The sequence below is a fragment of the Ovis canadensis genome, chromosome 20 (genome assembly GCF_042477335.2).
Source record: "Ovis canadensis isolate MfBH-ARS-UI-01 breed Bighorn chromosome 20, ARS-UI_OviCan_v2, whole genome shotgun sequence".
Taxonomy (NCBI): Eukaryota; Metazoa; Chordata; class Mammalia; order Artiodactyla; family Bovidae; genus Ovis; species Ovis canadensis.
Genome location: NC_091264.1, coordinates 34,317,063 through 34,342,029, shown reverse-complemented (window position 1 = coordinate 34,342,029; position 24,967 = coordinate 34,317,063). Strand labels below are relative to the sequence as shown.

General features: G+C 41.6%; 1 protein-coding gene across 1 annotated transcript in view; it reads left to right on the top strand.

The window, feature by feature from the left end:
• The window catches only part of CLIC5 (chloride intracellular channel 5), a 165,097-nt gene that overhangs the window by 25,586 nt on the left and 114,544 nt on the right, over window positions 1-24,967 (top strand). The window lies entirely within an intron of this gene.

Below are 24,967 nucleotides of genomic sequence, written 5' to 3'. Positions count from 1 at the left end.
GGCAGTCAATCCCAGGTGGTCAGACAGTAAAGAGGCTTCTGACCTTTCACTCTTTTGGCAATGTTTACGCAAGGGTCACAGGTTGTTTTGTATTAATCTTTCATCTTGTTTCCTTTGTTCCAGGGGTAAAATTTATAAGCTTGTCTTGCTGCTAACTTTATCTTGACTAGGAAGGTCTGTAAGTGAGACAGACAAGATGGCAGCAGAGGCTATCAGAGAGAAAGGAGCCTTGGAGATAGTCCTCACGGCACAGTGGAGGGAATCACAGTCCCAACGGGCAAAATTACAAGTCAGAGTGAAGAAAATTGGTACCCTTCTTAGGAAGTGAGGCAAGAGTCCTCTCTGGAAATCAAGTCCACTTTGTTTCTTTACATTCGATGCAAACTGAAGTTCACTCAAAGTCTTTATAGAGAAGACAATTCAGGAGACTAAGGAGTGATTCTAGCATCATCTTCTCAGCCCTATCCCCCATTCCCTACTGCCATGTACCTATCCCATAGTGTCTATACCTGTCTGTATACAGTTAAGGTATAATAGTACTAATACCAAACATTTATATTTATTGCACAATTATTCAGAGCTTCTAATGACTAGGCCATGGAAGAAATTTCATGGATATTATTTAATAGGGAAGAAGAAGATGTGGACGATAGTGGGATCTTGATACATACCAGTTGGTAATACAGTATGATTTCAATTTTGCAACATGTAAAAAGGTAAAAAAAAAAAAACTTGGTGTAGAACACAGAGAAGGAAGAGAATTGTTCACAGGGATTTTATTTGCATAGTCAACTTATAAGCACTTGCCAGTTTTTTCTTCTTTATATCTCTACTTTTTAGATTTTTTGCAATGTATAGCTTGCTTACTAACTTTTAAATATTAGATATATTCTTTGAAAAAGAAAATAGGATTACCTTAAATTTAAGTAATAATGAAATGAAATACATTTTATTTGGCTTAATGTTTTTTATTTAAGTTATCTTGTTTGATAAACAGAGAACCATGGACCCAATGGCATTAAGTAAATGGACACAAAAGATCCCAACATTGAGTGGTAGACTATCTTGTTGCCTAGAAGACTACTGGTTTCTTGGTGCCCAGAGTCATGGAAAATGGTCCCCTGGAGACCCCAACTCTGTGCGTACTTCATGAGGTCACACTCACTCTGAGTCAGTCCAGGGTGAGTCATGTTTCACATCTGTGAGTGGAAGGAAGGAAAGGAAGCAAGAGAAATAATAATAACATGATTGTTATTGTATTAAATAAATTTCAGGGTGTCAGACCAGGTGGTAAAATTATAGAAACCAATACTTCCTGAAAAGGAAGAATGCTGAATCAAGATTTTTGCAACATTTTAATAATATTGTTGTCAAAATTGTTTATTTTCTGACCTCTTGAAACTGCCTATTAAAAAGAGGCAGCTAATTACTCTGGCAAACATTGTGGAAACTTGACACAGAGTCTTGGGAGTAGCATTAATAATGTAAGAGGGCATTTTGCTCTGAGGAGAGCAGGGGTGGCCGGAGAGGGCAGGCAGCTGCCTCCCTACTGCTCTAGGTCAGCAACCTCGGAGTTACTTATTTATGGGAAGTGTGCTAGGTGCCAGTGGGGTTCTGGGGAAGCTGAAAAATGAAAGTGAGTCGCTCAGTAGTGTCTGACTCTCTGGGACCCCAGGGACTGTAGCCCACCAGGCTCCTCTGTCCATGGAGTTTTCCAGGGAAGAATAGTGGAGCAGGTTGCCATTTCCTTCTCCAGGGGATCTTCCTGACCCAGGGATTGAACCCAGGTCTCCTGTGTTGTGAGTAGACTCTTCACTGAGTGAGCTACCAGGGAGTGACTTCTGGGGAAGCTGAGTGCCCCAGAGTGAAGCCGTCAAACTCAGCAGATGAATTCCCACAACCTTGATGATTTAGGAGAGAGCTTTGCATTTGATTTTCATTGTCCAGTGATTTTGTTTCCAGATCCATTTTGAATTCCAGCTGAAGGTCTCACAGTTTCTTTAGCTTCAATAGGATAAAACTTAGATCATAGCTTCTATGCATTGTGTTGTAACCCTAGGAATGGCTAGAGATGTTCTTTTACACCTTCAGTACCTTTATGGTCCCTCAAAGACAAACCCTGTAGGATATATAGATGACTGTTTAATGAGAGAATCTCGAATCCAAAACATGCTCACTCAGGTCACCCGAAGGGATCTAGATTCCTAGCACCGACAAATAGGTCTGTTCTCCAGGTGTGCAGTATGTCTCCATTTACATTTTACCTGTGCCCTGAAAGTTCATAACAATAATGAAGGCAAAGAATTCAGAATCATGGCATGAAATTTCCAAATTTATGTACATTTCTAGAGAGGTATATAAAGCATCTAGCCTGGTAACTGGCACACAGAAGGTGCCCAGTATATGTAAGCCCTCACCACCATCACTGATGTTCCCATCACCATCACCATCCCACCCAGTAAACAGCAACCAGCTCTGTTAGTGCTAATGAGGAAAATCAATGGGAGCGATTTTGGGGCTGGCCAGGTAGAGTCACAGGGCAGAAAAATCCCAGTGAATTATACCTTTAAAAATATATTCCTGCCTATCAATCAGAAACTGTGCTCCTTGGAAAGGAAAACTATAAGGCAAGAGAGATGTGCAACCAGAATTGTGTGTGCAGGTTCCCGCCTGATAGATAATATGTTGTTCCCATCGAAAGAGGCAGGTTCTGGAGCTGAAAAGGTCTGGGATTGAGGTCTGGATTCTAGCTTTGTCTCTGCTGCTAACAACTTTGAGACTGAACAACTAACAAATAGCAGAGTGACCTTGGCCAAGCACCTTGTTCCTCTGGGACTTCTGCATCCTTAGCCGGGAAACAGAACTTAGACTCCACACACTCATTCCCCTTGGGCGTGAACAGACTGTTTTATGATGCACTATCTATTCGATACTTCACTCTTTCCTATTTGTGATAACAAACAAGAGAACAGCGCCCTCTAGGGGTTTTCAGATGTCTGTATTGAGGATGCTGCTGCTGCTGCTGCTAAGTCGCTTCAGTCGTGTCCGACTCTGTGCAACCCCATCGACAACAGCCCACCAGGCTCCCCCGTCCCTGGGATTCTCCAGGCAAGAACACTGGAGTGGGTTGCCATTTCCTTCTCCAATACATGAAATGAAAAGTGAAAGTGAAGTCGCTCAGTCGTGTCCGACTCAGCGACCCCATGGACTGCAGCCCACCAGGTTCCTCCGTCCATGGGATTTTCCAGGCAAGAGTACCAGAGTGGGTTGCCTTTTCCGATGGAAAGTAGGAAAAACACCTGGGTGGATATTCAGGCTCTGTCGTTCCTAAGGCCTTTGTTATCTGCCTGCTTCTTAAGTGCTCATTGCATTCTTGTTTCTATCTTGATGGAACCGAAACTGAATTTGTTTTGAAAAATTTGAAAAATTAAAAAAAATTAAAACCGTATACAAAAACCCTAGATAAAAATAGGAGGTATAGAAACTCAAGTTAAGCAGGAAATTATTGGGAAAAAAGTATGAAGTCTAACTTGGAAAAAGAAAATATAATTTATTTCAAAGATAAGTAACATTTCAAGAGGAAATACAGTCTTTTTCATGTTACCATTGAGTCAGCTAAGAAAATATTCAGAATATTTAAGCAAGGTAAACTTTTAGTTCAGTTCAGTCGATCAGATGTGTCTGATTCTTTGTGTCCCCATGGACTGCAGTACACCAGGCCTCCCTGGCCATCACCAACTCCTGGAGATTACTCAAGCTCATGTCTACCGAGTCAGCGATACCATCCAACCATCTCATCCTCTGTCGTCCCCTTCTCCTCCCGTCTTCAATCTTTTCTAGCATCAGGGTCTTTTCCAATGAGTCAGTTCTTTGCATCAGTTGGCCAAAGTATTGGAGTTTCAGCTTCAGCATCAATCTTTCCCATGAATATTCAGGATTGATTTCCTTTAGGATTGACTGGTTGGACTTGCAGTCCCAGGCACTCTCAAGAGTCTTCTGTAACACTACAAATCAAAAGCATCAATTCTTTAGCCCTCAGCTTTCCTTATAGTCCAACTCTCACATCTGTACATGACCGCAGGAAAAACCATAGCTTTGACTAGACAGACCTTTGTTGGCAAATGTCTCTGCATTTTAATATGCCATCTAGGTTGCTCATAGCTTTTCTTCCAAGGAGCAAGCGTGTTTTAATTTCATGGCTGCAGTCACCATCTGCAGTGGTTTTGGAGTCCAAAAAAATAAAGTCTCTCACTGTTTCCGCTGTTTCTCCATCTATTTGCCATGAAGTGATGGGACCAGATGCCATGATCTTAGTTGTCTGACTGTTGAGTTTTAAGCCAACTTTTTCACTTTCATCAGGCAGCTCTTTAGTTCTTTGCTTTCTGTCATAAGGGTGGTGTCATCTGTGTTTCTGAGATTATTAATATTTCTCTAAGGTAAACTTTAGTACTCTATGAAAGCAATATTTAATTTTTTAAAAGTAAGAGTTTAGGGCAAGTCCATTTTCATTTATATTTCTTGAGTTTATTACTCTTCCTGACATGAGGCAAAAAGAAAGAAAACGTTCTTTCCCAAACCACAGAATCATAGACCTGAACTAACCCTCTCATTGTATAAATTAGCTGGTTGCTCAATGCTTCTGTTTCTGGTCTAGAGATTTCCACACTTTCTGGAAGAGTACATACAATTGGAATAGCAATGATTGCATTCAATACAAATAACAGTGAGCATTAACACTCTGTGCCAGGCACTCTGCCATGTTTTACATGGAACCCCTCACAATCCTTGCAACAGCTCAATGAATTTGCTGCTCTTTACCATTTGTTACTATTACCAGTTTGCTAATATTGTCATTATTTTATAAGTGGAGAAATGGAGGCACAGAGAAATAAGTACCCCCCAGTCTCACAACTTGGCAACATCTGTGGGCTTTTTACATTCAATCAGAAACCTAACTTTAGGTTTGAATGAATTCAAATAAATAGATACATACTTAGATCAATGTGTGTGTGTTAGTCGCTCAGTTGTGTCCAACTCTTTGAGAACCCTGGACTGTAGAGAACCGCCAGGCTCCTCTGTCCATGGAATTCTCCAGGCAAGAGTACTGGAGTGGTTGCCATTTCCTTCTCTAGGGGATCTTCCCAACCCAGGGACTGAATCTGGGTCTCCTGCACAGCAGGCAGATTCTTTACCATCTGAGCCACCAGGCAAGCCCATTTAGATCAATACTACTAGGTTTTTTACAATCTCTCTTTTGGCAATGGTGGTGGGGGTGGTTGAAACAAAATATTGTTTGGCTTTGCAAGCTCTTTCTAACCACTGTGAGAATAAAATGAGAGTTGGGATGAAGACTGAAAGAGAGGTGGTAAATGGACTCCAGAATCAGCCAGTTAGGGACCAGTTATTTGGAGTGAGGTATACCTTGAGTTCAATCATGACCCTTACTAAATTAAGTCTGTTGAGCAAGAATGTAAAAAGGGAAAAGCATAATTCATAAACCTTTATTGAGCCTACGCACATGTATTTATACTTTTTTCCTTTCTGTTTTAGAAGCACACTGACTAAACACATAGTTTTGTGTGGGTCTAATATTGATTTTTTTATGTTTCACTTTAAATAGTTGCATAATATTATTCCATCATCTTGATGTATCATTATTTGTTTAGTCATTTTTCTGTTGTTGAGGCTTTGGGTTGTTCATAGTTTTAAATAGCACTGCTACACCACTTCCTTGTGGCTCAGCTGGTAAAGAATTCGCCTGCAATGTGGGAGACCTGGGTTCAATCCTGGGTTGGGAAGATCTCCTGGAGAAGGGAAAGGATACCCACTCCAGTATTCTGGCCTGGAGAATTCCATGGACTGTATAGTCCAGGGGTTGCAAAGAGTCTGCCCTGACTGAGTGCCTTTCACTTTCACACCATTTCCAGATCATTTTTAATTTGGGAGATACTTTTCTGATGTATATTCCCAAGAGTTTAATTTCTGTATCAAAGTGTACCATATATCATATCTCCTACTATATATTGCTAGATTGCTTCCTAGAAAGACTGCAAAATAAATTACAAGGCTAATAGCGTTGAAATTTTAATACTTAATTTTTCTGGTTTATGCACAGAAAATGGTAATTTTAACATGTTTTTGACCATACCACCATTATGACCACTATCCCCAACATCTCAACCACTACCATCATCATCACGATAACCAACACAAGCAAAAGCAGAACCATTACTATCATCAGCTACAATGGTTTTGTCCCACAGTAACTCTTGTAAGTATATGATAGCCTCTTGTTACTGATTAGAAAACTGTTGTTGACAGTTTAGGACCCTTGATCAAAGACACAGCTGAAAAGTGACAAGATCAGGATCCATGTCTGCATCTGTCTGACTCCAAAGCCCATTCTCTGAACAGCCAATGCCTGTGCTTTGCTTAGTCCATGTACTGCGGTGTTTCAAAGTTCTTTTGCTTTCATTTCTTCAGTTGCTGTTAAGTCTAAACATTTTTCCTTGTTGTGATTTATTGTCTGCATTTCATTGTGTGTAAACCCTCCATTTATTTCCTGTGACTTAATTTTGAATGAAAGCTGAATACTGATCTTAAATAATTAAATCAGTTTTCTATTTTTCTATGGTAAGGATTTTCCTTCAAAATTTATAATGTATAATTTTCTCACTTACATCTTTTATCTTTTAAGCCCTTTTGTTTTTTTATGTTCTTGTTGTTGACTGGTCACTCAGTCATGTCCAACTCTGCAACCACGCCAACTGCAGCAGGACAGGCTGTCCTTCTCAATCTCCTGGAGCTTGCTCAGACTCATGTCCATTGAATCAGTTATGCCACCCAACCATCTCATCCTCTGTTGTCCCCTTCTCCTCCTGGCTTCATCAGGATCTTTTCCAATGAGTTGGCTCTTCGAATCAGGTGGCCAAAGTTTTGGAGCTTCAGCTTCAGCATCAGTCTTTCCAATGAATATTCAGGATTGATTTCCTTTGGGATTGACTGATTTGAACTCCTTGCTGTCCAAGGGACTCTCAAGAGTCTTCTCCAGCACCATGGTTCGAAAGTATCAATTCTTTAGCTGTCTAATTATATAAAAGAGTCAAAAATATTTCTTCCTTTTTCAATTGGAAAGAATATGCTTATTTTCTTCTATTTTTCTTTTTATGTTAATCATTTTACTTCAACCAAAATTTATTATAAGGCGGGAATCTATTGTGTTCTCCTCACTGTGACTTGGTTGCCCCATGTAGTAAATAATAATTATTCCTTGCATTTATGTATTCCATTTATCCATAGAATAAATTCTTATAATGTTATCTACTTTTTGAAATATTTATTCTATACTATATTTTTGTTGCTTTTAATGCAATATCATATAGTTTTGGTAATTTTCACTTGTTTTATAATCTAAAAACTAAATCCTTTATCAATCCTTTAGGAAAAAATAAAATATTTTGTTATTTTTCCTCATTTTTCTTCTGGAGGAATCTTAAAACCAGTATTTCAGATTTTATAAAATCTAAAACAAAATAAAAAATGTTATGAAGACTTAAATTGTTATCATATGAATAGAGTTTGTTATCTTAAGGATATTTGGCTTTCCATCCATGAATAAGCTTTAATTTCTTATTTATTCATAATATTCTTTTTTCTCTTATAAGATTTTTTCCTTTCAAAGAAATTTTCTCATCTGGAGTGAAATTATTATCTAAACATTAAGTGGTATTTTTATCACCAGAGTGAGTGTGTGTGTGTGTGTGTTAGTCAATCAGTCGTGTCCAACTCTTTGTGACCCCATGGACTGTAGCCCACCAGGCTTCTCTGTCCGTGGTATTCTCCAGGCAAGAATACTGGAGTGGATTGCCATTCCCTTCTCCAGAGATCGCCAGAGTACCTACTTTATAGCCTTGTTATATTCGTCACCTAAGTATCAGGATACAACTAATTTTGGTGAATTTTCCTTTTCCCAACTCATCAACTTTTGCTGTAACTGCAAAATCTAAGGAGGTAAATGGTTCAGATTCTGAAACAGTTTTCTGTATTACTTGAAAAACAGCATTCAAATTAGTAAAAACAATGACATCTTGTTTAAAGCCAAAATATTTCAGAAAGGCAAGACCCCTAGATGAGCCATTCTGGGAGAGGGAGAGAAAGAGACTCCTAGCACATGGCTTCTCACTCAGGTAAACAGCTCAGCCCGCCGTAGCCACGTTTTTATAACACAGTGATGCGAAAGTAAGTGAAAGTCACTCAGCCATGTCCAACTCTTTGCGACCCCAAGGACTGTAGCCTGCTACACTCCTCTATCGATGGAATTCTCCAGGCCAGAATACTGGAGTGGGTAACCGTTCCCTTCTCCAGAGGATCTTCCCAACCCAGGGATCAAACCCAGGTCTCCCGCATTGCAGGCGGATTCTGTACTGTCTGAACCACCAGGGAAGCCCACAGTGATGTGAATGGGAATTTTGATGCCAGTAAATTTCCCTTTCTCCAAGCTCCCTTCTTTTGCATTGTCCGGGATTGCCTCCTTTGGCAAGGAGTAGCAAGCAAGACTGGGCTGTAAGTTGGAAAAATGGTTCCAGAGAAGGGCTTCTGAGGAGTCAACCCACACCACCCTTGTCTGCCCCCTTTCTCTCAAAGATGGAGTACTGTTCCTGAGTACTAAAGGAACCTGGCAGTATGACGTCCCACCTGGGTGGGCAGCACCTTTCCTAAAGGTAGGGTCATTAAGTTTGGAGACTAGATTTTGCAGTCACAGCAAAAATAGATGAGTTCAACATCCATTCATGTAGTCAAAAAATACTTTGAGTCTAATATTTCTTAACTATGGATCAAATATCTGGGCTTCAATTTTTTTTTTTGTCATTGGTAAAACTGACAGGGGGAAAATGAAGGAATTTCACCAGGTAAGTTCCTGGTCCCGTTCACTTTAGAATTAGCATGTCTGATATCTAACTTCATTCCTGGAGGAGGAAATAGCAACTCACTCCAGTATTCTTGCCTGAAAATATTCCCTGGACAGAGGAGCCTGGTGGGCTACAGTCCATGGAGTCACAAAGAATCAGACATAACCGAGTGACTAAGCGCGCGTGCACGCACACACACACACACACACACACATACACACACACACGTCTAATAAACGTGTGATCAAAAAGCTTGTGTTTTTGATTTTAGAACCAAACTGAGGTTTGGATGTCCATTTGCAATAGGGCTTTTTAGCACTGCTGTGAGTAAGGAATTGGGAGGAATAATTAATAGTTGTTAATCAGAATGACAGCGCTGTTCTTCTTTTGGGGGAGTCCCTTAAATATCCATGAGGGAAACAAAGGAGATAAAATATAACATCTGAAAAATATATTAAGACCTTCCTGGTATACACAAATATTGAATCATTGTGTTGTATATCAAAATTAAGATGATATATGTTATGTGTAAACTATATCTCAATAATTTTTTAATGTTAAGACCTGAGGTTAAAGTTGTTATACTAAGAATGGAAATTTTTTTATATTCCCTCCCCACTTGTTCTTCTGTAGGAATCTTAAAATCACTTTTTCTGCTTTTATAGAGTATACTGTAGAGACTTCAACTGTTGTCTTATTTTTAATTTTAAAGGGTAGGCAAAATTTGGAGGGCAGGGGTTCCTAAGAATATGACTTCCTGTGTTATTTTCAAAACAAGTTATCATAACTCTTGTACTGCAAAACACATATAGTTTATAAACCTTTTGGAATCCATCAATAAAATACTTGGTTTTCTGCGATGCCACTGAATTCAATCAACATCCATTCATTTATGTAATAACTACTTCCTGAGTATGATTCTAGCACTGGGGGTGCTCCATGGGGAAATAAAAGGATCTGTAAGACATCACTCTAAACTCAACAACATGGCAATCTTGCTGGGGAGGGAGATTTACAGAGCTAAAGGAAAACTAATAATAGAACACAGTTTAGGATTAAACAATAAGGGTAAAAATAAATAAATCACCAAATACTAAATAAATGCCAAATGAAACAATAAAAGTAACTCTGAGTTTCATAAAGCGTAAATCACCGTAGACTGAAAGGGTCAGAAAGGCTTCCTGATGAGGTGGAACTGGAGCTTTTGAACTCAGGGAGGACATAGGCAAGGCTGTTTGAGTAGAAAGGACTTGTGAAAGTGAAAGTGTTAGTTCCTCAGTCATGTCTGACTCTTTGCAGCCCCATGGAATGTAGCTCGCCAGGCTCTTCTGTCCATGGAATTCTCCAGGCAAGAATACTGGAGCGGATAGCCATTCCCTTCTCTAGGAGATCTTCCCAACCCAGTGATCGACCCGCACTGCAGGCAGATTCTTTACTGGCTGAGCCACTAGGGAAGCCCAAATAAAGGGCTGAAAAAGGAGCTGACTCTGACTGTGATGCAGTCACCGGGTTGGTTGGTGCCCCCATCAGACAAGTGACCCTTAGAGTGACTTGACTAATTGTGCAAACTGACCAGTTATGTCAGCCTAAGTGAGAATCCCAGGTAGACACAGACGGAGCACAGGCTTGATGTAAGGTAAATCAATACTAGTTTTTCAAACACAAGTCTGAGAGATTCAACGTCCAGAGGCAAATAGACCCAAAGAATGGTAAAGCTGGAGGCGCTGAGAGGGGAGTTGAGGCCGAGTTACATCATTTAAAAGGAACTGAAGCATCAGCCAGGTGGTCCTTAAACAGTGCATTATTTAAATAATACATCTTAAACCAAATGACTGTACTTGTCACTTAAAGTGCCTTTTACTTGAAGGAAAATATTCTGTTTCATTAGCTTGTCTTTGTTTTTTCTTCTTCCAATATTAGCCAATAAGTTGAAAATTCCTGCTGGCTTTTGAGGAAAAGGTCACAGCTCAATACAAACCAGGAAAAAGGAAGTGACTGCTAGGAGCCACAAGATCCGAGTTCTTGACCTGGTTTTGCCATGGGCGCCCTTTGAAATTTGAGACCTGTCACTTTCTGGATTTGCTTTATACCCCACAAGATGGTGACAACATGGACCGCTTTAGCTATCTTCCAGGGTTATTTGGGTTTGAAGTCAGATAAATTTGAAGTAAATTTTTTAATGTGTTGAGGACCTACTTCTAATCAAGTACTTTTACATTCTTTATGTCATTTAATGCTGAAGGACAAGAGTCCACCTTAAACATGACTAGCCCTACTCATAGATAAGCAAACTACAAACTGGAAAGGTTAAATGATTCTTGCAAAGCCTCATAGCCATTGCAACCACAATTCTTCCAACTTTACTGGTCACTCTTCCCTTTAACCCAAAGGACACAATTTGAGCCCGCACAGCATGCCGCACAGCTGGGAATTCCTCTTGTTCCAAGAAGATCTGAGACGGAATGAGACAGTCCTTGAGGTGGGATTGTCTTCACACTGAACTGTCTGATGAAGCTACAGTAGAAAATGGGGGTGGGTTTCTAGGCTGTGACATGCAGTGCCTCCAGGATGGGCTACAGCTACCTTTTTTTAATTCCCCAATATGTTCACCAGCTCAGCTTGAAACACCCATGTTAGAATTGTCCCCTGACTCAGGGATACCTGGCCGGGAGGTCTTACCTTCATTCTGTGGGACTAAAAAGATTCTCTTAAAAGCAGTTGCTTCAGCTTTAGCTGCAGAGTCTTCCCAGGTGGCTCAGTGATAAAGAACCTGCCTGCCAATGCAGGAGACATAAGAGACGTGGGTTCAATTCCTGGATCCCATGGACAGAGGAGTCCGGTGAACTACGGTCCGTGGGATCACAGAGGGTCAGATACGACTTAGTGACTAAAACGACGACGACTTTGGCTGCATGTTAGATCAGCTGAGGAGCTTTAAGAATAATCCCAGTGCCCCAGACCACAACCTATATCAAGGACATCAGAGTCTCCAGTGATAGGAAATGGGAATAAATATTTTGACAGGCCCTGAATGCAGCCAAGTTTTAGAACCACTGAGCCAGAGAACAGAAGAAGGCTCTCCCCAAGGGCAAACTTGAGCTTCTAGTATTTTATGATCCAGATTCCCCAGAACAGGGAGAAGTTGCTCTGGCACCATCTCCATTAGTACATTTGATTATTTGCTTGTTTCTGTCATATTAGCAAGTGGAGAGTTGCAGTCCCAGGGCCCTATCCTTGGGTCTTCTTACTCTAAGATGCCGCTGTTACCTTTAAAAACTAACACATAGCCTCTTGTATTGTTGTTGTCATTATTCAACTTCGAAGTCCTGTCTGACTCTTTGTCATGGACTGCAGTACTCCAGGCTTCTCTGTTCTCCACCGTCTCCCAGAGTTTGCTCAAATTCAGGACCATTGAGTCAATGGTGCTATCTAACTATCTCATTCTCTGCTGCCCCCCTATCCTTTTGCTTTCAGTCTTTCCCAGCATCAGGGTCTTTTCCAATGAGTTGGCTTTTTGCATCAGGTGGCCCAAGTATTGGAGCTTCAGCTACAGCCTCAGTCCTTCCAATGAATATTCAGGACTGAATATTTCCTTTAGGATTGACTGATTTGATCTCCTTGCTTTTCAAGGGACCCTCAAGAGTCATCTCCAGCATCACAGTTCAAAGGCATCAATTCTTTGGTGTTCAGACTTCTTTATGGTCCAATTCTCACATCCTTACATGACCACTGGAAAAAACATAGCTTTGACTAGACGGACCTTTGTCAGCAAAGTGATGTGTTCAGTTCAGTTCAGTTCAGTTCAGTCTCTCAGTCGTGTCTGACTCTTTGTGACCCCATGAATCACAGCACGCCAGGCCTCCCTGTCCATCACCATCTCCCGGAGTTCACCCAGACTCACGTCCATCGAGTCCGTGATGCCATCCAGCTATCTCATCCTCGGTCGTCCCTTTCTCCTCCTGCCCCCAATCCCTCCCAGCATCAGAGTCTTTTCCAATGAGTCAACTCTTCGCATGAGGTGGCCAAAGTACTGGAGTTTCAGCTTTAGCATCATTCCTTCCAAAGAAATCCCAGGGTTGATCTCCTTCAGAATGGACTGGTTGGATCTCCTTGCAGTCCAAGGGACTCGCAAGAGTCTTCTCCAACACCACAGTTCAAACGCATCAATTCTTCGGTGCTCAGCCTTCTTCACAGTCCAAGTCTCACAACCATACGTGACCACAGGAAAAACCATAGCCTTGACTAGACGGACCTTAGTCGGCAAAGTAATGTCTCTGCTTTTGAATATACTATCTAGGTTGGTCATAACTTTTCTTCTAAGGAGTAAGCATCTTTTAATTTCATGGCTGCAGTCACCATCTGCAGTGATTTTGGAGCCCCCAAAAATAAAGTCTGACACTGTTTCTACTGTTTCCCCATCTATTTCCCATGAAGTGATGGGACTGGATGCCATGATCTTCGTTAGCCTAGCATTTTATGATCATCCACTGGGCTTATTCTCAAAGCTGGCTCTTCAGATGCCATTTAAGGGTCAAATGTTGATTGTTTAAAAGTTTATTCTTATTAAGTATTTGGTGGTGATCAGTCTTTCTGGCTATTGTGATGGAATTCAGCACAGGAAGGACCATTCAGGCAAGGTGTCCCTAGATGTGGGTAAATCTAAAGAGTAATGCATCCATGGATAGAAATTTAAATTTACAAAGTGATGCTAGTTTTCTACGCTTTGGCATTTCTTTTCTCTTCTCTCTCCAGGGTCTGTGTGGGACTCTCAGAGTCCAGACTTGAAGCTTCCTGGGCTGACACTGTCAGGACACAGGGTGGGTCTTCCTGCGTGTTCAGAATAAAGACAGGAAGCTGGGAGGGGAGCTGGAAAGTTCCAGTCCCCACACTCTCCTGTCCTCTCCCCTTCTGCTGTGGGGACTCTGGTGCTTCAGTGGGCAGGAGAATCACAAAGTGAGATGGGGGGAGCTTATAAAACAGAGATTTCCAGGTCCTACCCTTGAATTCAGTGTTTGCGGGAAGGGCTCAGAGGAACCCCCCCTTTTTTCCCCAGAAGCTCCCTGAGTGATTCTGGAACAGGCTGTCCTAAGAAACTCTGTTGGCCCTATGCCCTTCTTGGAAGCCGAGCCTTTGTGCTATTTATTGCCATCAACCTGCATTGTCCTTGAAAATGCAAATGTGATGGGACCGGGCCGTTGGCTAAGCTCCTTTGTGCTGTGTGCTGATGTGCTAAGAAGGGCAGTGGGAGAGTCTCCAGATGTGTTTATCCAGCGACCAAAGGAAAGTGGAATCGGCCAGTGTGACGGTGTCTGTGGGGGACGAGGGTCGCGAATCCAGGGCAAGGTTGTAGAAGAGGGAATTGGCTTCCGAAAGACAAACGTGAGGGACGAGGGACCCACATGGCCAAAGGGAGCTCTGACAGTCTCCTGACATGCGTGAAAAGAAAAAAAAAATTCAAGCAACGTACAAAGCAAAAACTGTAAAAAGTGAAAATGAAAAATTTCTCCCTCATTCCACTGTTCTGAAATAATCACTTTAGTTTTGTGTGTAGCCTTCCAGACAATAATGCAATACAAATGACATATATTTTTATAGAAACAAAACAAATACATTACTGTTCCACAGTTTGTTATCTTTTTCTGTTTAACAACATATCCTGGATATCATTCCCTGTCACACTATCTACATCTTTCCTGTGATAGCCTTCATTATGTGGATGCAGCTAAATGTATCCAATCTCCTTCTGGTGGACATTTAGTTTGTTTCCAGTTTTTCCTTATTTCAGATAATGATGCAATGAACATCTTTGACTCAACACCGTTTACTCACATAAGAATTTCCCATCAGTGGCCCTGTTGGGTCTTTATATGACTCAAATTTGTTTTCAAGTTTGATGGATAACAGGCCCACCAAAAAGACTGTATCAGTTTATACCCCCTACTCAGATTGCATATTTATCAACAATTTTTATTGTGAGTCTTTGAAACATTTTATTAACTGAATAAGAGAAAAAAATCACTCGGTGCAATTTCCATTGCTCAGCTAAGTTGTAGGCCTTTTCTTGTATTTATTAGCTCCTGGGTTCCTGTCTTTATGAGCTAACTATTCATATTTTCTACCCAGAGTCAAGGCTCACCTCTGTTTTCACACATTGTGTTTTCTTATTCTCACTATTGCATCTGTGAGCAAAGAGTAAATACTCGTGTGTTGAAAAGAGTAAATGTCATGGGAAAGGTGAGGGGCAAGGGAGCCCTTTTCCACTTAATCAAGATATCAGGGACTTCCCTGGAAGTCCAGTGGGAAAGAATCCACCTGCCAATGCAGGGGACATGGGTTCAGTCCCTGGTGCGGAAAGATTCCACATGCGAGGGAACAGCTAGGTCTGTGCACTACAACTACTGAGGCTTCGCTCTAGAACCCACGCTCCACAACCAGAGAAGCCTCTGCGTTGAGAAATCTGCACACCACAACTAGAGAGTAGCCTCTGCTCGCACTGCAACTACAGAAAACCTGTGCGCAGCAACAGAGGCCCAGAGCAGAGCACAATCAGAACCAACAGCTCAGTACTTAAAAAGCGCTGTTTATATTACTTAAGGTGTAAGGCCGTTAAGAACCAGAGGAGCATCTTATATTCTGCAGAGCGCAGTGATGCCAGAAATTACAGTCTAATGAGGGTTTGTTGAATGAATGGACGGATAGATCCAGACATAAGCCACATGCTGGGCATGAGCAAACAGAGATACGAAACATCACCCTGCTTTCTGAAATCCTGAAGATTTGTTGGGACTATGCATGTGTAAGGTGCTAAGTAAGATGATGAGAACAATACAAAAAGGGATGAGATTTTTCCTGTACTTGAAGATCTTAGCTCTAGGGGGCAACAGATGCATAAATAGTTTCAATGGAGTAGACCAAGAAGAGAGATTTAAATAATGGGTCACAGAAGCACAAGTTTAAGGATGAGAAAGAGTTTGCTGAGTGAAGAAATGTACAAAAGTGTTAAGGAATGGGAGACAGGAAATAACAGGGTGTGTATGTGGGAAATCAACTATCGTAGGCTTCCCAGAATCTTTAGGGCCTGAGACCCGTTGAGTCCAGATGGGCAGGCAGGTCATAATCCATCACATTGTGGTCCACACTGAGCCCCTGGAGGGTTTGGAGCAAAGGCTGGTGTGACCCTATAGGCCTTGTAGATGGCTCACTCCAGCACTGGAAGGAGGGTGGACTTGATGGCAAGGCAGGTGGCTGGCCAAGGTGGAGTGCAATTAGGAATATTCTGTAGCTGTTCAGGCAGGTGGCAATGCGACTGTGGCCGTGTAAATGAAAAGTGGAGAGATTTGAGAGTAGGGATTTGGTGACTAATTGGATTTGGGATAATGGAGGAATTAAACAAAAATATGGGTTTGGTTTCTGGTTCGGGTGACTGGACAGATGATGATGTCACCAGCGGGGAAAGAAAATACAGGATAAGGAGAGGCTTGGGGGAAGATTATTTGTGTGGTGTTTTGGAAATGTTGACTTTAAGGAAACTGGGACGCCCATGGGATTTACGCAGCACAGTTACATGTTAGCACGAGGCTGTCAGTGATGAGATAAAAGCAGAGAGCTCAGATCTGGGAATAAAAGAAGGAACCCTGGATGGATAGGATGGGTAGCCTTGGGGTACACACTAGAGACCTTCATGACCTTCACCCATGATTCACCCATAACCAGGCATCACTCCTGGAAGTTCATTGTCCCTCTGACAGCCCATCACACTGCAGATCTAAAGTGAATTTGGTTCCAGATCCTTGAAGCTCTTTTCCTTTCTAAAAAGAGTGGAGGAAGCTTAGTGGCTCATTCTTTGCTGTTGAAAGAGAGTGAGCTGCTCATGGATCCTTTTTCAAGTTTCCTTCCTCAGAGCTCAATTCTGCAGCCCAGCAGCAGGTTGCTCCTGGTGAAAGGAAAATTGGGGTTCTCTTTTTTGTGAGAAGATGGGCTCCCTTGAGTAACAAGATTGGAAATGGATGGCCTTTAGCCCTCGCCTGTCAACTGTATCCACATGAATTAATTTCTTGTTGAATATTTGCTAGTTTGAATGACCCAGAGCCTGACTTCAGGGGAGACATTGTACGGGATGAAGACATCAAAGTACATCAGAGAGTTCCAGGGGCCAGTGGTGTCTCGGGCACTGTGCAGTGCAAGCAATTTGCACGACTTATCTTACCTGTCTGGATCTGAGTTTCCTGATCATGTTAAAACAGGGATAATAAGAAAAGTACCTATTCTACTGTTCCTGACTGCTGGTATGATAAAATAAGAAATGCTTTTGGAGGACCCATGCAAATGTTATCACTGTTTGACGATGCCTGAGGGACAGCCAGCACTGAGTAGGTCTCTATCCACAGTCATCAAATAAGCTGCAGGAATTACACTCATTCATTTGCTCCTTAATCAATTCATTTACTCAACAAATGCCATTGGAGTACCTGTTCTCTGTGAGGCTCTGTGCTCATTGCTGGTGAAAAGAGAATGAACGCCGTGTGAAGATATGGATAACATTCAGTATAAGAAGCCAGTCTGAAAAAGCTGCTGTATATTGTGAGATTCCATCTACATGACTTTTCTGGAAAATGAAAAATGAAAAATGATGGAGACAGTCAAAAGATCCAGAGGCTCAGGAGGAGGAAGGGATGAATAGGCGGAGCACAGAGGATGCTTAGGGCAATGAGACGATTCTGTATGATATTACAGTGGTGGATACATGTCTTCATATACTTGTTAAAACCAATAGAATGTACCACACCAGGAATGCACCCTAATGGCAGCTATGGGCTCTGGGTGATAACGATGATCCACGTAGCGTCTCTGATTGTAACAAATGCAGTGCTCTGGCACTGAATGCTGACAATGGGGAAGGCTGTGTGTGAGTTGGGGCAGGGAGTATATGGAAACTCTATACTTAGTGCTCAGTTTTTTAGTGAAAATAAAAGTGTTTTTTAAAAGTCAGTTCAGCCACTCAGTTGTGTTTGACTCTTTGTGACCCCATGGACTGCAGCAAGCCATGCTTCCCTGTCCATCACCAACTCCCACAGCCTACTCAAGCTCATGCCATCCAAACATCTCATCCTTTGTCATCCCCTTCTCCTGCCATCAATCTTTCCCAGAATCAGGGTCTTTTCCAATGAGTCAGCTCTTCACATCAGGAGGCCAAAGAATTGGAGTTTCAGCTCCAGCATCAATCCTTCCAATGAATATTCAGGATTGATTTCTTTTAGGATGGACTGGTTGGATCTCCTTGTGGTCCAAGGGACTCTCAAGAGTCTTCTCCAACACCACAGTTCAAAAGCATCAATTCTTTGGTGCTCAGCTTTCTTTATAGTCCAACTTTCACATCCATACATGACTAATGGAAAAACCATAGCCTTGACTAGACGAACCTTTGTTGGCTAAGTATTGTCTCTGCATTTTAATATGCTGTCTAGGCCGATCATAACTTTTCTTCCAAGGAGCAAGCATCTTTTAATTTCATCACTGCAGTCATCACCTGCAGTGATTATGGAGCCCCCCAAAATAAAGTCTGTCACTGTTTCCATTGTTTTCCCATCTATTTGCAAACAGATCTTCAAATGTCAGCAAATGAGAGCTGTGGATATGTGTGCACAGTGTGAGCAAGTTTCTTCCCTTTATATTGTTCTGATATTTTGTCTTCATCAGTGACAGGTGCATGCAGAACGTCGGTACTGTTCATTATGCAGACAGAACCCCCTTCGGCCTTATTCACCGCAGGGTAAATGATCACCCAGTGGTGAGCAGCTCCGCCTGCCAGGAGCCTCCCAGGATGGGGGTGAGGGGTGCTGAGCGGTTTCAGCATCCACTTGGCTGGATCCACACCATCCCTGAGACCAGACGGAAGGAGCAGAGGAGTTGGCCTTGTCTGGTGAACGTGGCCAGACCATTTTGGTGTGGCTGTTTTGCATCCCTCTGCCCTTTAATTTGATGACTTCCCATGGGGAGCTGGGTGCGGTGAGGAAGACAGAAGTTAGGTCAGCATTTGTCCCTTTGGGCCCTAAACATTGAGAGGCTCAGTTAAGGGCAATAAGTCTGGTGTCTAGTGACGTAATAACCCTGTGCTGTGTTGATGGAGGACCAGTGATTGGGTCCATATTCAGCTCTGTTTACTCAGAGACTTGATTTTATGAGAGGAAGAAGTAACAATGGTTGAGTTTACAAGATTCCAAAAGAGCAAGGTAAAAAAAAAAAAAAAAAAAAAAACCCAGAATGAGTTTCACTGTAATTAAATCAATTTCAATGCATTTTTTTAAAAACATAGAATCAGATAAAATATCAGCCTTTAGAAGTGGGTTTACCATCTTCTCCATGGTGTGCATACGTGCATGCTAAGTCCCTTCGATTGTGACTGCAAAATCGATATAGCCCACCAGGCTTCTCTGTCCATGAGATTCTCCAGGCAAGAATACTGGAGTAGGTTGCCATGTCCTCCTCCAAGGGATCTCTGAGACCCAGGGATCGAACCCGTGTCTCTTATACCTCTTTTGTTGGCACTTGGGTTCTTTACCACTAGGGCCACCTGAGAAGCCCACTAGCTTAGTATAGATGCAGCCAGTGAGCAGAACCAAGCAGGAGGGATCTTGAGGTGAAAAATGGATATTGCAAAAGAGTCTTAAATTTATGTCTGTCTTTCATATAGAGCTGTATTTCAAACCTTTCCAAAGTATATTTAACTGAGGAAATTATGCATCTTTACAGAGCAATACAGACAGTGATTGGCTGCAAATTCTATATACAGTCAATGGAGTTGTCATTATTTCTTCATGCTAGAACTTTGTACTGAATGAAAATCTCTGGGCAGAGTTTCTACTGCAAGGCATTGAAATTACAATGGTTGCATAATGTAGTTACTAGGAAAAGATAAAAATGTGACCCTACCATATTACACAGGGGATAGCATGGAGAATTTCAAGCTAGACCTTCAGTTCCTCAACATTAAATGCTTTGTTCTCTCTACCTCAGGGCCCTCACACATTCTGTTCCTTTCTCTCTTCCCTTCAGTCTTCACATGACTGGTCCCTTTTTATCAATCACATCTGGGCTTAAATGTCACCTCCCATAGAGGCCTACCTCAGGGACACCTTACAAAAGAGACCCCCTTATTCCTCACTGATTCTTCAGCATTGTAACCCAAATAATATTGATCATTTTTTATAACTATACACCTATTTATTGTTTATATGTTTATTCTATTTCCCACCATGAATTGCAAGACCCAGCACGCGAGGGCTATGATCAACTGTTCTGTTCCCCAAGGTACATCCAGTGTTTCCAAGAGTATTTGGTGTCTAATAAGCAGTCAATAGATAAAGGAACATGAACATGAAGTAACCCTGGCTGTGACTATTTCAATGGAAGAGGACGCATTTATGAATCAACTGGTAAAGATTCAAGTGCTGTCTGGTCACGAAAATGTAGGAAATGAGCATCTTTTCTTAATATTATCAGATCTACTTCAATTCTATGTTCCTTGGGGTCCCTGGTGACTCAACAGTAAAGAATCCACCAGCCAGTGAAGAAGACATGGGTCCGATCCCTGGGTCAGGAAGATCTCCTGGAGGAGGAAATGACAATCCACTCCAGTATTCTTGCCTGGAAAATCTCACGGACAAAGAAACCTAGCCAGTAGTCACAAAAGAGTCAGACACAAACTTAGCAACTGAACAACAACAACAACAAACACATTATATCTACTCAACTAGAAGGGCTGAAGAATGGGAGCATCCCCTATGCACACATGCACTTGTGTTAGGCGCTGTGAGTTCTCTGGGACAGAGGCTGGGTGTTTTTCAAAAATTCATCCTCAGTATTAAAGGCAGTGCCTGGCACAGAAAGGCCAACAAGGGCGTATTTGCTGAATTTAACTAAAGTGAGATATTTGAAGTGCTTTCTGTCTTCTCCCTGGAAGAAGGAAATTGAAACAATTCAAGGTAATACTCTAGGATTTTTCTGTCCAAGCTTTGTGGGAGTAGGGTTAATCTTCCTGGCAGATTATAAAAGGTTGCACAAGATTGGAGAAAATATATGACAAAAATAGAATTAAATCTTCCCCTCTAAATATAGATTAAAGAGAATCACTTATTACTGTGCTGCAGAAATAAATTTCTTCTGTACCTGCTTAGCTGTGACCAGGTAATTATGCACAGAAATATTATGTTCTATTTCTCTGAGTTCCTCAAGTAGAGAAAGAGATATACAAGGAAATATATGGGAAGAAACAAAATACTCACATACACATACATTCCCAGAGTTCTAGGAGAGGAACTGACTTTTATTGCTGCTCCCACTTTTAAGACAGCTGATGTTTGAAATAATAGTGTTATTTGTTCAATCATGTCTGACTCTTTGTGACTCAATAGATTATAGCCCCCAGGGTCCTCTGTCCATGGGATTTTCCAGGTAAGAATACTGGAATGGGTTGCCATGCCCTTCTCCAGGGGATCGTCACGACCCAGGGATCAAACCTGGATCTCCCAAGAATACTGGAGTGGGTTGCCATTTCTGCCTCCGAGGCATCTTCCCAACCCAGGGATAGAGCCCACAACTCCTGCTTCTTCTGCATTGCCGGCAAATTCTTTACCTGCAAAGCCATCAGGGAAATCCTTAAAGATAATAATAGCAACTCATTTTGATCAATTCTGCCTATTTCCAAGAAAGAATTGATAATGTCCCCAATAATATACTTTGCCTTTCAGAAAATAGTTCTTTATGTAGCTTAAAGAGCTGATACGATGACAAGGAGACAATCAGACAAAGGATGAAGGCCATCGAACATGGGTCAGGGTAATCACAGGGTACAGATTCCATTCTTTATCTGGGAGCATTGCTTTTTGAATGCTCTAGTAGCTAATCTTCAGCCTTCACTTCTAAATTGGGCATTTACTTCCTCTTTCTGTCTCTGTTTCTCTCTTTCTCTCTCATGTTTCTGTGCATTTAAATACAATAATGAAATAATTAAATAGTGCTTAGTTATCGAGGTCACTAAAAGTAGACTTTTGGGAGTCAAGCAGATCTGGATTCAAACCCCAGCTCTAGAGGTTTGTGGTTGGTTTCCTGACTAACCTATGTGTATCTGCTTCCTCGTCTCCTTACTGATAGTAGCTATCTTGTTAAGTGAAAGATCAAGTGAGAAATTGACTGAAATGTAGCACTGCCTTATAGACAAAAGGGCTCTTTGTCCTTTGTTTATGCATTGGTCAGTATGTTGGTTGCATTATGTATATTCATAAATAGTATTATTTAAACTTTGCATCAGGGTCTTTTCCAAGGAGTTGGTGCTTTGCATCAGGTGGTCAAAATATTGGAGTTTCAGCATCAGTCCTTCCAATGAATGGGTATTTTTTATTCTTGATTACCTCTTGGTCCCTATTTCTTTTTTCAGCTTGTGTCTGTGTGTCTCTTATGGTTCCAGAGACCCCAAATCCAGTCATTCCTTATCTAAGATCAGCCAGTCACTGATCCTACCATTTCAATAAGCCATTTCTAAATCTCTATCAGCGTTTCAATCTCGTCCAACAACATCATACTTCACATACTTAGTAAATCCTGGTGGTTAAGAAAATAGGCTTTAATGATGGAGAGAACGGGGTCAGAGTACCAGCTATGTTGTTTATAATTATTTATGTGATCTTGGACAAGTTCCTCACCTCTTTAAGTCTTTGCTTCCTCATTTGTGAAATGAGACTAATAGCACTGCCTTGGGTTATTATGAAGATAAAGTGAGCTGATAAGAGATTTAGCATTCTCACACATGGTGGTCTCTTAGTAAATGTTAACTAGTATCACTGTTACAGAATCCTTTCCTGTTTTTCACCTAAAATTTAGAACAATTATAAAGTCTCCACGCAGGAAGGCCCATTTCACTAAAGTTAGCCTTTGCATGATATGAACAGAAGTCCAAAACGAGGAGGATATGAATAAAAGAGGTGCCAGTTGTTTATTTGGGCTTCCCTGGTGGCTCAGGTGGTAAAGAATCTGTCTGCAATGCAGGAGACCCAGATTTGATCCCTGGGTTGGGAAGATCCCTTGGAGAAGGGAATGGCAACCCACTCTAGTATTCTTGTCTGGAGAATCCCATGGACAGAGGAGCCTGGCAAACTACAGTCCATTTGGTCACAAAGAGTCAGACACAACTGAGCAGCTAAAAGAACAACACACAGTTGTTTATTAATTGATTCCATCGACCATTATTTAATGAGCATGTACACTGTACTGGGAATATTATCAGTTTGTTTGCAAGTTGATAACAAGGGGCCATTATGTTCTGTGGGTAGTGCAAAAGAGGATTCTTGTCTTCAAGGAGCTTTAATTGTTGTGAGAAAGACATGACTCAACCCTTGAAGGAATTCCATGGAGGGATAGTGCAAGCGCTAAGACTGTCCATTGCTCACCTACGCTGCATTTTCTCAAAGGATTCTAGAAAGGGCATGGCATCCCCAAAACCCTGGTGGAAGGATGAGTAATGAGTCAACCAATGGGATAAATGATAGTTGTTGACAAGAACTCTTGGCTTCAGCCCAGCCTACTCCCTGGCCTCTCCCATTGCTGAGCACAGGTAGGCAGACTGCTGTGAGGACAAAGGTCACTGGCAATGCGGGGCACACCCAAATGTTAGTTTATAAAGGAACAGAACTAGGACCTACCCCATCCTCCGCACAGCCCAACCTGTGACCTCATGCAAGTGGAAGGACTCACCTCTCTCTGGCTACACTCACTTGGTCCTCCCACAAAGACACAATATGACTGGTGCTTTTGGCAACTGTCATCAAAATCTGCCAGTCCCCTCAGTTTGAGATTGTCCAAAAGATCCTCTGTAGAGAATGCAAAGATGAAAGAAACCGATTCCTATGTAAATAGCTACCTTGGGCAGAAAGAGTGGATTCAACTAAATATCATTAGGTACCTAAAGGTTTGAGCTTGAAACTAATGATATACCCTGGCATTGGGTAAGATATTGATATCCTTGTAAAGATGATCGTTGTTTCATAATAATTTAATACACTTTTTATCTTGTAAATATAGCTAGAAGTTTATAAATTGTGTTGATCTTTTATAACATTTTTGGCACCAGGGACCAGCTTTATGGAGGACAATTTTTCCATGGACCAGGGGTAGAGGTGGGGTTCCCTGATTTTCTTGCTTTGTGTTTAGCTGGCTATTCTTTTTCTAATTTTTTAAGATAGAAGTTTAGATTATTGATTTGAAACCTTTATTCTTTTCTAAAAAGAACACTTCTCATATAAGTTTCTTCCTAAGTACTGAATTACCTGAATCTCACAAATTTTGACAGATTCTGTGTTCATTTGTGAGCTTCCCTGGTGGCACAGTGGTGAAGAACACACCTCCCAATGCAGGAGACCCAGGTTCAATTCCTGGGTCGGGAAGATCCCCTGGAGGAGGAGATGGCAAGCCACTCCATTACTCTTGCCTGGAAAATCCCATGGGCAGAGAAGCCTGGTGGGCTACAGTCCATAGAGTCACAAAGAGGCTGACCTGACAAGCAACTGCAGTGTTCATTTGCAGTTAGTTCAAAATATTTTCTAATTATTTTTGAGGCTTAATTTTCAAACATTTAAGGGCTTTCCATATATCTTCAGTTCAGTTCAGTTCAGTCGCTCAGTCGTGTCCAACTCTTTGCGACCCCATGAATCGCAGCACGCCAAGCCTCCCTGTCCATCACCAACTCCCGGAGTTCACTCAAACTCAGGTCCATCAGTACTGGTCTAATGGATTATTTTATGGCCAGAGAATACATGTGGTAAGATTTCATTCTTTTTTAAAAGATTAAGGTTTGTTTTGTAACCCAGAATATGGTCTATTAGGGTGACTATTCCATGTGTACTTGCAAATGGCTTGTATTCTGTTGTGTGGGAATGTTTATTAGGTCAAATTGTTGGATAGTGTTACTCTTATGTCTTCCATACTCTTGCTGACTTTTTGTCTTCTTCTGCTATCAGTTTCTAACAGAGGAGGGTTTTGGTCTCCAGTGCAATTGCATGTTTGTCTTT